This window comes from Lagopus muta, chromosome 9 (genome assembly GCF_023343835.1).
Source record: "Lagopus muta isolate bLagMut1 chromosome 9, bLagMut1 primary, whole genome shotgun sequence".
Lineage (NCBI taxonomy): Eukaryota > Metazoa > Chordata > Aves > Galliformes > Phasianidae > Lagopus > Lagopus muta.
The window spans coordinates 12,155,514-12,171,037 of NC_064441.1; the positions used below are offsets into that span (position 1 = coordinate 12,155,514).

The 15,524-nt window shown below is 37.4% G+C and overlaps 1 long non-coding RNA gene across 1 annotated transcript in view; it reads left to right on the forward strand.

Annotated features, from left to right (window-relative positions):
• Nucleotides 1-13,420, forward strand: part of LOC125697567 (uncharacterized) — a 31,035-nt gene extending 17,615 nt beyond the window's left edge. The window contains exons 2-3 of the long non-coding RNA XR_007378856.1: nt 10,512-10,549; nt 12,626-13,420. This is a non-coding gene — a long non-coding RNA (uncharacterized LOC125697567). The remainder of the gene's footprint in view (nt 1-10,511; nt 10,550-12,625) is intronic.
• The last annotated feature ends 2,104 nt before the right edge of the window (nt 13,421-15,524 follow it).

Genomic DNA, 15,524 nt, shown 5'->3' on the forward strand with positions numbered 1-15,524 from the left:
GACTTGCGTACGTGTCCTGTGTTTGTGTCTTTTAGGTCTGTGGTTGCAAGGCAGGAGGTCCTTGAGGTTCTAACATGCAGCTGGTTGCCATTGCTGAGTGTGCTAAGGAACATGGAGCATGATCAGGCACAGCCTGCAAACCGGGACCTTCAGCTACATGGTTACAAACCCTGCGACAACTGAATGATCTTTAAAATTGCTTTTAGCCTAAGCCATTCGGTAGTTTTATGAGTTAAACCCGGTATAGATGCAATTGTATTTGTAAGGCAGAAAATAAATCAAGCAGCATTTGTTGTCATTTTGTAAATGGTGGTTTATTTGCAGGAGCTACAAAGCAATTTATTATTAGAGATACAAAAGTCTGTTTCTTCCTGTAATATTCAGTTAGTCTGCAATTAGAAGGGACTTGCTCTATAATCCAGGCTGTTGATTTCACCCAGAGTTTTGCCTCAAAGTTTTTTGAATGATTCGGAGTATATAACTTAACAACAAAAACCAAACCTGCATGTAGAAATGATTACAGTCTTCGCTAACCTGGTGTTTTGGTGATTTGGTAATTCTGGTGTTTGAGTGTAGCATTAGTGGTATACTATAAGATTAAAAAAAAAAAATCAGGGACTGCAGCTGAATGTATTTAAATAAAGCTATCCAACTAACGAAGCAAGTACAAAGCCATGCTTTGTTTCATATTGTAGTTTTAATGATGTAGTTAGTGAAGGAGACAATGCAATCCCTGATTGAAAATTTGTCTTTTCCCATGAGCTGTTTTGACTTGTGCCTGTAAACATAGTGCTTTGTTTGTCAAACAGTTAAGTGCATTAGGTTTTCTTCATATTCTAGCTGCATCTGACTGATCAGTACTGATCATTTGCAGTAGGAATATTTCCACGTAATTTGTAAAATTGTGCAATGGAAGAATAGTTTGCCAAGGAAGAACATTGTGAAACAGCATCTCTTCAGCTATGTATTTGTATTTCTCAATATGCGAACATACAATAAATTTCAGCTGTCATTCCTCCCCATACGTGATAATGCTTAGGCATTAAAGAGTTAATATACAAGTGAATTTTAACAACCAGTAAACACGTGTTCCTGATTTGCAGGAAAGAAAGAGGTTTTTTTTTTTCTTTGGTCAGCTCCTATAAGCTGTCCCCCTAACAGCCTTACCTTTATGTCAATTTTGCAAAACTGTGCCCTTCAGATGAAGTTGCTGTGTGTACACAGCTATATTCTTTGAAGAGCAACAAACTTGCAGCCCCCCAGCGGGCAGCCCAGCCCGTACCTCCATGTGCTCCCACCCGTGTGTGTGGCCAGCCCCGCCTCGGCTCCTAACCCAGAAGTCAGGGTGTTCAAAGTCTGCTGTGCAAGAGGCTCCCACAGGCTGGGGGCTGCTAGCTGTGCTCAGTGAGGCTGGTTTAAGTTACAGCAACACCCTGGGGACCACTGTGCTGGCTGAGCACTGCAGGGAGATGATGCTCCCACGGCTGAGGGTGGCACTGCCTCCTCCCCAACACCGCCCATGGTGGGAAACCTCCTGGGGATGCAGCTGGCAGGGCTGACCAGCTCAGTGCAGGCCCACATGAGTAAAGCATTCCCTTCTTTTGGCTTTCCAATTAGCTGGAGCCCTGCGATGCTGAAGGATGGTATTTAAAAGTAGTTGGAGATAATGTAGCTAGTGCTGTCGTGTGGCACCATACTTATTGCTATGCTTCCCCAGAAAGTAAACAGGAATCAATATAAATGTGTTATATTAATATTTAATACATGTTTGGCTACGTCAACCTAGAATGTGTTTTAAAAAGATGGTACAGTGAGGAGAACTGTGAATGTTTTCCAAGAAAACAGCACTCCTTGCAGCTCTGGGTAAATGCTTAAACTTAACTTCTGCATGGTTTCTTGGAAAATGTGAGAGCCATATGAATGCCTGTGCCTTATAGAAAGTCATGAAATCCAAAGGAACAAAGTGCTGTTCACTATTAACAAGTAAAACTCCATTCTTTTCCTCTATAAGGTCCTGATTAATGGACAAAAACCTTCTTTTTCTTTTTTTTTTTTCTTTTTTTTTTTCCCACATTCTTTTTGCAGTTCCTTAAATGTAAGACAGACAATAAATTATTTGTGCAGCTCCTACTACATACCAGTTCCTATTTGGAGCTTGACTGAGAGGCAGAAACAAATATGGGTATTGTGTAAACCACATTGGGTACAAAGACTGTGTATGGATTGCCACTTATAGTCAACAGCTGGGAATCATATGAGTCTTTATTAATCTGAATATTAGTTGTTGCCTTTTTTTTTTTTTTTTTTTTTTTTTTAATAGTTTTGACAGCATGGTGGGAGAGAAGACACCAGTGATTCCTGACTGATAACTATGCTCTCCAGGCAGGCTTCATGCCAATTTGTTTGCCCCTTTTGAAAATAGCAAGATATTCGTAGTTTTCTTTTAACAGCCTGGGTTTTCTGTAAGTAGAAAGACTTGCAGGAGACTGAGTTTTTGGACTGTACCAAAAATAGCAGTGCTAACATACGCTGCGTTAGAAAAGGAGACAATGGGATTAAGCAGGAAGGAGAGAAGAGGCAAGAATTTTATGATGAGGGCATCACCTAATGAGATGGAAGTTCCTTGGGATTTTCAAATATTCACCACAGAAGAGCAGTAAAAGCAGTATTCATCTTCACAGACCATGCTTCAATTTTAAAATAGTGACTGTGTCTTGAGGATGCAGACTGTGATGGGAAGAACGATGGGATTATGGTTAAAGTGAGTACTGTATACTGAAAATCTGTCATCCCATTGCATCTTTACCAGTTTCAGTCAAGGGTGAAACTCTTGACTGAGTCACTCTCAGTGCACCTCAGTTTCCATGCTTGTTAAAATATGTTGACTGTACAGCTAGACACAAGGGACAGCTGGTATATGTGTCCCAGTAGATAAAGCCTTTATATATATTTTATGGTGTTATCGAAGTGCATCATGTTATTGCTGGGTTGAAATTTTTGCTCTTTACTTAAACAAGATTCTCAGTGACCTCCCTGGGAAGAGCTGCAAAGGTCAAGGCTATTACATTTGGACCATTATTACACTCTGGGTCTAGAAATAGGAAATAAATCACAGATAATGAGGAAAAGTTTCCAAGAGTTTGTTTTTTTTGCAGATAGAAAAGCTGAAAGAGGAGCATTTTCTTGTTAAAAGGACACTTTCATACAGTATTGAACTAATGATAATTTTCCTTTCTGTTTCAACTGTTTGCAGCTCTGAAAAGATGTGAACACTGCAGAGCTCTCCAAATCATTATCTTTGCTGTGCTTATGACTGTAGGCTTAGGCGAGATCTGCAAGTTTTTAGTCCAAACAAAATGTGATGAAAGAAAGGTGAAAGTGTTTTTGGTTTCCATCATCTAGTCCTCTATATTCTTTTTATGTGATTGTTTTAATAATTTAGCTGAATTACTCGGGAAACAGATCCTCTTTAAATCAAAGGAACAGACTCCCATGAACACAAGCGTGTTTGTTGTAAAGATCTTTATTTCAGAATAACTTTAATGAAAACAAGCAGCGCTGGAATAAACAAACTCTACCAGTGATATTCTGTCTGTGATATGAAGTGACAACGATTTTAACAGAAGCTTTTCCTACTGATTTAGTTAATTTGGTGTAGACAATGTGTGTAGGCAGGGCCTGGTGAGGGGCAGTTTGCCATTGTGAACAAGAGAGGTGTTGTAGGGGAGTAACTTGGCTGTTTTGCCAGCTTGACTCCAAAAGAATTAGGAGGGGTTTTAACAGGGACGGTCTTTGTCTTTAGAGATAAATACAATTATTAATTATTATTATTTTTCATTATATAGCTTTTTGGGTTTAGTATTGTTCCTTCAGATTTTTGCTGTGAAAATAGAGTTATATACCACAAATAGGTTACAGGATTGCCTTTACAAGAAACTCATTAAGTGCTATATTATTGGATTTATTCAGTGGCTTATGTTGGAAGAAAAGATATTTCTAGTTTTGGTAGCTAACACTTTGAAGTAAAAAATGTTTTTGTATAAAATGTTAGTATTCAAACTGATTCATTTCCTTCCTTAAGTTTGAGATTATCTGTCATCAAAGTAGAACATAGTAAGTGCATGTTACTCTTGTGCTCCTGTTCCCTGATTATATTGTTTATCACATTTGAATATTCTGGAAATATCTTTGTAAGTGAAGAATGAGAAGCACTGAATTTCTCATTATAGGTAAAACACCGTCTAAGCCACAGTAAGATGTTAGCTTGGAATATACCATGTAAACTTTACATTTATTTGAGTTTTCTTTTCAATGGAGAAGATTTCACATGATTGCTGCATGTTTTTGGCTGAATATTTTTAATCATATTGTTAATGCAGCAGTCACAAAATGGTAAAGCACATCTTAAAGCAAACACACCAAACAACAGAATTAAGGTTGAATGTTCATCTCTAACTGTGAATATCATCATTTTTTTTCCTATCATTTTTATATGCTTAACTCTGCAGCTATAATATTGCATTAACTTGATTTTTACAGAGACCATTTTGCCCTAAGTATAAGAAAAATGTTGATCTTTTATGTTGTCAGCCAGGGCAGATGCAAATCCTTCTACTTTTTATTGAAGAATTAACCATCTCCCTCTGGAGCACAAATGTCAGCATTACTGGTATAATTTTATTTTTAAGGCTATGGTCTCTAGTAAGCTGATTGAATGGTATAATATATTATATTCAAATCCAACTGCTTATGCACTTTGTTTCACAATGCCTTTGAAAATACATCTTGTTCCAAGAGGAATACAAGGTATGCATAAAAAGCTGTTTGTTGCATAGCTCAGAAAACATGGACTCAATTACTATTATATTTAAGAAAAGCGGGAGACTTTTTGATTTAAAAAAATATTTTTATTGAGTTTGTAGTAATAATATCAAGTTTCAGTGCAACAAATTCCTTTCCATTAGAAAACTGAACTAAAACAATAACTCTTTAAAGGATAGTGAGTGTGTCAATTAATGCTGTGTCAAGTTGTTTCACCATATGCATGTATTTACTAAACCAGGGTAGCTCTGAAGGCTTGCCCTAAAAATTACCTTGTTTGCTCAGTTGAAAACAAATCTGAAGATCCCATTTCATTTTCATGCCGTGAGGCCACGTTGGAGCGCATTCCATGTGTTGACGGATGCTTCAGGTTTTATTTATGTTAGTAGTGTTTGCGTGGCAGATAAAAGGCTAAGAATAACCATTGCCTCACTTAATTGCAGTCTCCTTAAAGCTTCTAAAAATATATTTATGTTGGAGAGCAGGCAGTGTAATGAGTCCCCCAACTGGTACTATCCGTATTAGCTACTAATAACCAGATCAGTGGCAATCAGATGTTCCTGAGAGAGCTTTTTTGCCCTTAGACAGAGAGCTAGTCTTAGAATAGTAGATAAGGAGGTGTACAATAGAAGTAGAGGTGTGTGATCAATATCTTAACAATAGATAATTGCTACTGACAGTATTAGCAACAATAGATAATAAGGCATGAAATCATTATTCAACATAAAGCAGGCCAACAAGTAAACTTTTAATGAACTTGCATTTTAGTCATATTCAAGCAAGATTTTTTTTTTTTTTTTTTTTTTTTTTTTTTAATCAATGTGTCTCTGCTTTCCTGTTGTTACCTGACCCCACAGTTTGGTCACACTGAGCCAAAAGTAGTGAATCTGACCACAGACAGTGACTGGATCATGCAAGAGAAGCTGTGGGAAGTGAGTGCTGTCTGGGACTTGGACCAGGGCTGGGTGTGGGATGGGGCATGTGAGAAAGATGGGAGGAGGCAAGCAAAGGACCTTTGCTAAGCAGTGAAAGGAGATGTATCCAACCAAACATGATAGCAGCTTCCGTAAGTTGTCATAAGGCACTTATACATACCTTGAAATCTACTTTTAGTTGCCAGTCTACATTTCTCCATCAGAAATGACAGTAGTATAGTAAAGGAAAGAATGTTTTCATCCCTCAGTTTCTGCTCTTTTTCCTTATGTGAATCACTCTTTTTATGTATACATTCAGATATTGAGAAATCCTGAAACACAAGACTAAGCAGCACTTGGATCATGCTTGAGGTCATTGAGAAATCCATTTTGCCTCTGAACAATGCATTTGTTCAGATAAATTCAAAAAGCAGGCCTTCCCCAGGGTTGTTAATGAAAACTTTCCAAGTGCCTGAAGTTTAGAGAATGAGCTTGAATTTTTCCTTATCTTTTCTGACTTTAGAACAAAATCTGCAGATTTTTTAGTTCTTGGACTCTTCTTTACACATATTCATTTCTTTACGTGGAGTCATTTCTCCCTCTTGAAGGAAAGATTGGGTGTGACCACCTTCTGTTACCATTTAATGGGAACCTGGGAGGTCACTTTCACATAGCACACTAAGATTGAGAGAGAAGAAAAAATATTGGAGCCAAGCAAGGTCAAGCATCTGATAATTAGGAGATAACAATATGATGTTTGTCTGGGCTTTTTGATTCAGTGAATGTTTGAGTGTGATGATGGGAAATGGTCATGTGCCATTTTGCATGACGTGAGAGCTCTGCGTGATTGGGTGTTGGGGTGAGACTCAGCCACACTGCTCAAGGTATGGGCCTGCATCCCTCTCTGGCTCTTTTCAAAGGACACAGAAGTTCATTTGTTTCTTCTTGTAAGGAGAACTGTTGGGCAGTTTTGTTGACAAATATGGCTTATAGTTGTTTGTTCTTTACTACTGAACAATTTCTCTTAACTTACTTCAAAAGTAATAAATAAGTCAGAACCAGTAGCTAAAATATAAACAACTAGAACGTGTTTGCAATGCCTGGCACATCACTTTTATTTGCTTCTTTTTAATTTACTTTCAGAAGTGCTATTTTCTTACACATTTAAAGAACATTTATATGATATGTAAACAAGAATGTCGTTCTAGACAAGAGAGCTTGAAAACAGAGTGGTGTGCATTTCTGATGCTGCTTCAAAATAGGAAGTGCACCTACTTAGGTTCAGGGATGTTGAAGTACCATCATCTTTCACAGCATCAGTACCATACTCTAAACTGTTATCCAAAATAACAGTCCCTCCTGAAGCTCCTCAGGTCAAGACCTGGAGGTGCATTGCTCTGTGTGTGCCCTTCAAGTGCTGCGGTCCCCTAGCTGGAGATCAAACACTACCTTCCCCATGTGGAAAACTGGGAGAAACCAACACATGAGGGTGCCTTATCAAACTGTGTTTGATAATGAAGGCTTCAAAAAGATAGGTGGGTCAAAAAGTCAGTGTCTTTCTTTTGGTCTGTTTAGGTTCTGCATTGCTATACAAATTATAGAGGAAAAAGCTCAGAATGAGAGATGGCTGTTATTTCCCCTGGGAGACATTTCATTATTGGCAAGATCTTCTCTTCTGTATGTTCCCCATTTTTGTTGTTGTTGTTGTTGCTCAATTTCTTGTAATTTTTCCAAGTGTTATAACCTAAAACAGTTCTTGTTTTTCTCTCTTTTTCTTTACCAGTGTCTTAATTCCCTATGATAAAACTGGTATCAACAGATTTTTGTGCAGTTCCTGGAGGTGTGCAACATCTCTCATATTTTATTTTTTAAATTAAAAAAAACAAACAACACTTCTCATCCAAATATTCTATCACCATAAGACTAGCTTAGGTCCAGTCATATAATGAGTATTTATACAATAACAATTACAACATGAATGCTTATTATTTTTTAAAGTGACTTAGGAAAAGAGTGTTGTCTGTTCTTGCGTGGTCTTGGATAGACCATGAGGCTGCTCTGCAGAATGTAAAAAGCATGTAAGCAATCAGTAAAGGGAATTTGGAAGTGAAGGGAAGTGAGCACAGAATACCAGCTGATGAATAAAACATTTCCCAAAGTTCAGGAAAGTCAGCTGCTCTATGTTAAAGTGGTTGCCAGGCAACTCATCTTTTTTAAAACAAGTACTTCTGTGGCAGATAACTCATAAAGACATTGAAATGGTGAAATTAACTGCTCTTGAACAATTTCTTCGATACATTAGGTACAAACAGGCTTTCATTCATCATCAGGCATGCATATCTTCTCGTTATCACTTTTTTTCCTTGAACAAATACACTGTTTTGTCCAAAGCAGTGAAATTTTAACTCTTTCTTTTCATCTCATTCCCCATGAGGGAGCTGCTAGGTACCTCAGGCTTAAATCCGGGCATTGGTATGAGCCTAGTTCTGATGAAATAAGGGAGCTCATTCTGCATTCTGAAAATTCAGCATACTTGTTTGGTGAGCTTGGAGCACTTGTGTAGAGGGCAGCTTGGCTGCAGCCCCCTGAATATTAGCTGTGGGGCAAACTAGGGCTGCAGGCAGAAGGGGAGACTCCAGTGGATGGTCAGAAAACTTGAGGAAAAAAGCAGGCGTGTCCTGGTGGTTCTTGCTGTGGAGAGGAGGGTAAAGCAGTAACTGGAGGGGAAAACTGATCATATGGAATAATTTATTTGACATTTTTTCTTGCCAGTTTTTAACTGAACAAAGTTATATTTTTTCTTTTTAATACTATTATGTTCATTATTCACGATTGCTCATTGAGCACTTTAGTGAAATGCTGAGCACAAAGTATGTTTGCAAACTGATCATAATGCCTGGATTTTCAGCACTTCGCTACTTGCTATTTATCATTTGTAACTGATCACCCTCGTAGCAAGATACTCTTTCTACTTCCAGCCTGGATGAATGGAAGTTTTACAGATGAGAGGGAAAACCAAAATAAGCTTTCAAGGATTGTAGCTTGCTTTTGAGTGCAACCAAAAATATCTCTACCAAAGAAGAAAGGAAATACTAAAACAGCCCTTACTAATTTCGAGGCAAACTGGCAGCACTTCAAAAACTGGCAACGCAAATTCTTCCTGAGCATCAGCTCAGCTCTGGCACTGAATGCTGCTTGGAGAGGCCTGTGCTCACCAATTCTAGCGGCCCAGCAAGAGAAGCAGTGCTAGGTGATGCTCCTTTCCTGTCTGTTTGGTAGCTGCCAGCAGCACAACAACAAAAAAATGAGAAATACTCGTTTAAACTTTAAACCTTTCTCCTACTGAGTTGCCTTCTGGTGGCAATTTGGCCACAACTGTTGTTTGCAGCGCCAAATTGAAAAATCAGTTGAGTGACCAAGCAAAGTGCATTATCAATAAAGTCTACAAGCCTACAAAAAACAAACAAACAACAACAACAACAAAAAAAAAACAACAAAAACCAAAAACAAAAGGCTTATTCAGATAGAAATTAATGCTGTGTTGAGGTGTGTTGTCAGTAACTCACAATCAGACTGTGAAAATGCTTCAGTGGGGATACATGATTGATGTCCAAAGACTGATCTATGGCTTTGCTGCCCCTGTATGTGGGGCTGCTGTGGCTGGGCAGGAAGGCACTCCATGGCTGCGCTTGCTTGTTTGTAGAATAACATTACTCAGAATGTGTTAGGGAAAGAAATCACCTTGAGAAATGGATAATATTTTAATAAATTATACTTTGTTAAAATTGAGTGGTGAAGTTTTAGGTCTGTTGGCCTTATCCAGTCATACAATCCCATTGAAGTAAATCAAGTTAACTGTGTGAACAAAGCACAGACAAATTTAACTGCTGCTTAGATAAGATGCACTGTTAAACAACTATTTCTTTTTGCCTTTCATTTACTCTTTGCCCATCTTTCTGAACCTTAGCTATTTTTGCCTCCATGATCAAGCTTTCCCTTGAGCTCTGCAGTGATGGAGGTGACAGTGGGACACTTGTGCCCATACCTCTGGCTGTGCCCAGAGGCAGCAGCAGCTTGCCCAAAGCTTCTTAGTACCCAGGGAGTGCAGCCCAACCCCCGCTTCCCACAACCCCATCAAGTGTTGGGCTGTGATGATAGGAATGATGGTAATGTACAGCTAACGTTTCCTCCTTCTGGAGTATATAAATGTGCATGTACGATTCATGTGCATAATTCTTTATGTTGCTTGATATACAACATGTTTTTGCTTGTACTGAATGTGCTGCAAAGTTTCAGAAACACAAATAGTTAATGAAGCTGTTTAGGTATTCAAAATACCCAATATGTGAAACCTGGGGCTGGAAGGTGCTGTTCTGGGAGCTGCAGCCTGTTATTCAATTCCTGGGGTCAGAGCAGCAGCTGTAGAAATCAATAAGGCTTACGAAGATGAAATGAACTTTGAAAAAGAAACACTGACAGAGGATATTCTACAAAGCCACTTTTGATGAGCCTGAGCTTGTTCACACTGAAATTGGGGGGAGTTTTAACACTTACTCTAATTGCCCTTGGCCAGAGACAAGAACTTATAGGATTCTTTAGACAAAGTTTTTCGAAGTCCGATCACCTGATGGACTGTGAAGCAATCTTTAGAGTTAGAGAGCTGGCTGGGTACACTGATGCTGAAACATGCTGAGGAAGTGTCTGTCTGTCACTCCTTTCTGTATGTCACTGATGTTTTTGAAGACGGTGAGTCTTTTTTTTTTTTTTTTTTTCCAGGTGTAACCAAAATGTGAGATCTTGCATGTTAAAGCCAGGTATGCAGGTGTTAATATCACAGAGCTGAGATCATCATATAACATGATAGCAGAACAGACTTTCAGTACGTGTCTGAAACATTCAAGACGCTGCAAGTACTGACAATAATTCTGACATCTGATATCCTCATAGAACTTTCCTTTCTCATTTTCCTGTACTTGTCTGATTTCAAGTCCTATCAGCTTTAGCTGCAAGGAGAGCTGTAATCTGTCCCTTCTTTAGGCCAAAGAGAAATATTTACAGTACAAAGCATGTAGCACTGATTAACATCTTCCTATAAAGAGTCAGAGCCATCAGAACAGCAGAGAGGATGGGCCTCGCTTTGTGTTGTGTACTTAAAAAAAGTAGATCTCAGTTAAACATAAATCTTTTCTTATAAAACAAGTGAATACCCACTAGCTTGCTGAGTTGGAAGATTTTTCCATGTGTCATCATGGTATGCTTACCAAGCCTGAACCTTCAAGAATGCATAAAGCCTCTGAACAAAGATGAGCATAATAAATGGATAAAATAAGTCTGAGAAGATAATTTTGGACCTTTTAAAAGTGCTGTCTCTTTTCAGCTGCTTTTTCATTTATGCTTGCTAGATTTTCTCTCCATAACCACATGGGTTCAGGAGAGATACTTCAATGCAAAATGACCAAACGTCACTAATAGTTGACAACCATGCGAAGACTGACAACCATGAGATTGTGATGTCAAGTTTTGGGTTGAACTTCCAGTTGTGGTCAAAGATATAAATATAATTATAGAATACTGTTGTTGTTAGGTGCTATTTCTTCATTAGCTCATACAATTGAATAAATACCATACTTAACCTAATCTTCAAAAGTGTCTTCAAAACATTTACTGTCGTATGGTTTGCATCACTCTTTTTATGGCCTCCATAATTTATAGTAAAGTCATTTAAAAATATATACCTCGATTAGATCTACATTAGTCTTATATTTTTTTATGTCAAATTATGTTAAAATGGAAATAATGATTAATTTTGCTATAGGAAATTTCATCAAGTTATAATAATTTCAGTCTTATCTCTTTGAGCTGCATGTTTCTCCTATTGCTTTAAAACTAATTTAGGCCACATTATATACAAAATTAAATCTTACTTTTATTGCTACACCCTTGGGGTTCAATGAAAAGGCTTTATGAGCTAGAAATTAAAAGTACTGGTTGAAAATACTATTACATTATACAAGCTATTATTAAGGCAATTTACAAAGTTGGTATTAAAACTATGCACATTTTTCATTGTTAGCACCCATATATTCAGCAAGCCCATGGGACCATTTGGTGTATAATTTGGCAAATAAAAGCATCTGAAAGGTAAACAGTAAGTCCACACTATTTGTTGATAGGGAAAATTGTGCTACAGTAATTGCAAGACTGATGTAGCCCAAGATTGTTACAAATTTAAGATAGATACACCATATTTCTTGTAAAAATAAATCTGAAACTCCATATTCCTCACATATCAGAGGATAAACAGAGTTGAGTTTGCCTTCTCATAAAGGAAGAAAATATTTTGTGTTCCATTAAATCCAATTCAGCATAAGTCTCATTTTTGCACCTTGAATGTACTGACTTTCTTTACAGTTGCTTTTTGGCTCCTGTGTAAGTACTGCCACAGTTTGGATACTCGATAATTGCTTGTTTCCACTTGGACCTTGGGTAACATAATGCATGGTTTAATGCTTCAATGTTTTTGAATAGTGATTTAAAAAAAATTTTCACAATATGATTTATGGCAACTGTGAGGAAAAAGAAATGGCCTTTTAATTTCAAGGGAGGTTAAAGAGTGGAGGCAACTAAGAAAACAGGAAGAATATCAAACAGTTGCTCTAGATGACAATAATGAGCAAGAAAGAATGAGCATTTGGACGTTCTTTAATATATTTACATGTTCCACATTAGAGCATCTTGCTTTTACAGCAAAATGGGAAAGGCTTAACTGCCTTTTTAACAGAAAGGGAGAAGCAGCCTTTCTCAAAGGCAAGACCATTAACAGTGCAGCATCATTTCTTATGGGGAAATTTGAGAAAACTCTGGACTTGATTTTTTTTTTTTTTCCCCAGAGTCTTCCTGTAATTGATGCTTGATGTGTCTGATGTTATCCACTTTAGGAGAGGGCAAGGATGTCCAACCTGTCAATGAAGGGACATGAGCTAGAAACATTTCCAGCTTTTGAGTTCTTGTTCCTATCCTTTTTGGAAGGCTTGTGGCTAAGAAGCTGTCTGGGAAGAAAGAGCTTGTGTAAGCATGCTGCCTTATTGTTGGCATAGGGCTTTCAGGGGGAGTTCTGGGAGTTGCTGGGAGGCAGTGACCTTTGCCTTGGATGCTCAGTGACAACCAGAAGTAAGAATCTATTGTCAAAGAGACACTGTATTATCCTATAAAAAAACAACAACAACAACCCCAAGCCCCATAAAAAAACACTCTGCTGTGTTATTGAGCATAAAATACCTTTGACTGTGTTGGGAATTCCATGTGGCAGTGTTATGTGTGGCTGTCAGGTGTTGGCATGTAATGCTGGTCTACATTGTGGATCACAGAATTGTTGGGTTGGAAGTGGAAGTGTTGGGTTGTGTTTGAATGAAAAATTGTCTTTTAAATGAAACACCCTAAGTTTGCAAATTTTAGGAAGTTTTTGTTTTCCTCATGTGGGAGCCATTTGACAAGGAAAATCATTTTTCATAAACAAATCTGCTCTAACCTTCCAACTTTATTCCAGTTTTTTACTACAGGTTTACACTTTATTGAAATCAAAGCAGCATCTCCCACCCCCCAAATATGTATTGTATTTAATTTGAGCATTTTTCATTATCCTCTTCCTTCTCCTTAAAAGAAGATGATTCTTTAACTGTTACAGCGTACTGTAATAATTGCTATTATTAGCTATTCATATTTTATGGCTTTGGCAAAGTTGATTTACAATTAATTTGATAATGTATAAAGTAATTCAATTTTATATTGCCTAATTGCATACACTAATTTATTAAATGTAGTAGAAGATAATAGATTGAGTGCAAAGAGAAACAAGAAATTATTTGTACTCAGAGCAGTATCAATGTCAGTGTTTGACATGTTTGTACAGTGCAAGCGAAAAAAGAACTTTATGTAATGTATCAATAAACCCAGAGATTACACTTCAAAGCCTTTTTGTGTTGAAGAAATGGAGCTTGATTTTTAGTCTTTTAAAAGTATCATAATGTACAATACTATAAATTTATAAATAATGTGTTTTATTTTTGTTGCTATTATGCCTCTAATGCCAAAATTAAGGCTCTAAGAACTGATAATCACAAGAGCAATTATTTTAAAAACACAACTTCTCAGATTTGAGTTGATGAATTAATTTTTGAAAGTATTTAAAATGAAGGAATCAAAACGAAGCAATGATGAATAAGATAAGGTGTGGGACTGACCATACTGCAGGTTTACAGCACAGCCATCTATAGGTGCATGTGCTGGGACTGAATAGCCCTAGAAACTCTTTCACATGCACAACTTCCCTGCTGAGCTGCTACCTTCACCAGAATCATAGGACGTTTTGGGTTGGAAGGGCCTTAAAATAATCCAGTTCCAAGCCCCCTGCTACAGGAAGGGACACCTCCCACTAGACCAGTTTGCTCAAAGCCCCATCCAGCCTGGCCTTGCACACATCCAGGAAAGGGAGGTGGGGCTCCTTACTCAAGGAATGCAGTGATTTTAGGATGTTGTCCTACTTAAAGATGATTTAAGAGCTGTTTTGTTAGTAAAAAAGATCTGACTTGGTACTAACGCATGCTTTCTCAGTAAGACTGCTGAAAAATCACATAGATGAATGCGGAGTTTACTGTGTATGCCTTAAAATGATAGGGACTTGTTCACCTGACTTTTTTCTCTTCTAAAATCATGTCTTTCATATCCTTACACTGAGTCATGCCTCAGTTCCACTAATTTTAGCAAAAATGTCAAATTCTTCTTAAATATTTAAATTTTGCAAGCTGTAATACGAAGTATAAATGAGAATTGAAGATTCACATAGAATTTAAACTGTGACATTAGTAGTTTACAGGGGAAAAAGCCCCTGTGTTCTGCCTGTTCCTCATCTCTTTAAAAAAAAAAAAAAAGTTTTATTCAAGGGAAAGCATGTTTAGAACAATCTTTGTTCCCAATCCTGCAAACATGTCTGCATACACCTTTACAAATGTGAAGAATCATAATAGTCATGAGTTATCTATACAACTGCCCCTACTTACTTGCATGCTGGATTGCTACTCATGACAGTGGACACTATTTATACCATTTTCTACAGTATAAAAATGAAACATTTTCAATGTGTGAAGGCTAAAATTAAAAAAAAAAAAATTCTGCAGTCCTTATCAGAAGTTATTTTCTGATTTCTTTCAAAGATGTATTGACTGTCTAAGTGCAAAGCTGTTCTAATGTGTAAGGAGGATGATAAAAATGAATAAAAAAACCTTTTCTAATGAATGTCCTGCAGGATTGGTTACAGTGTTCTTGTTACAATGTTCTTTGTTGAAATAGCACCCAACTCTAAATGAGGGTTCAATTCAAGGACATAATTTTTATCAGTATATTTATTACTGTAGTACAGTACATTTGACATATATAAATGCAACGATGCGATATTTGGGCCAGGACACACAACCTTTCTCTTCTTACAAAGTCTTAATTTTAAAATCCTGAATTATGCTGAGCTAATTTGTTACCTTTGACGCTTGTCTGACGCTCACCTATTTTGAATTGATGGGAATGCTATTACATTGAACCATTTCCTGGGGTGCAGCCATGTATGTCTGAAATCTAACCTCAATGAGCTCTTTGCTACAAGAGAAACAATACCTACTTATGGCTGACACCTTACCAAGTAGATATGAAGTACAGAACCTATATGCCAATGTCAATTCCATACGCAGAAGCAAGAATGATTTCTTCTGTCATGTTTCATAACAGTCTTACATACACATG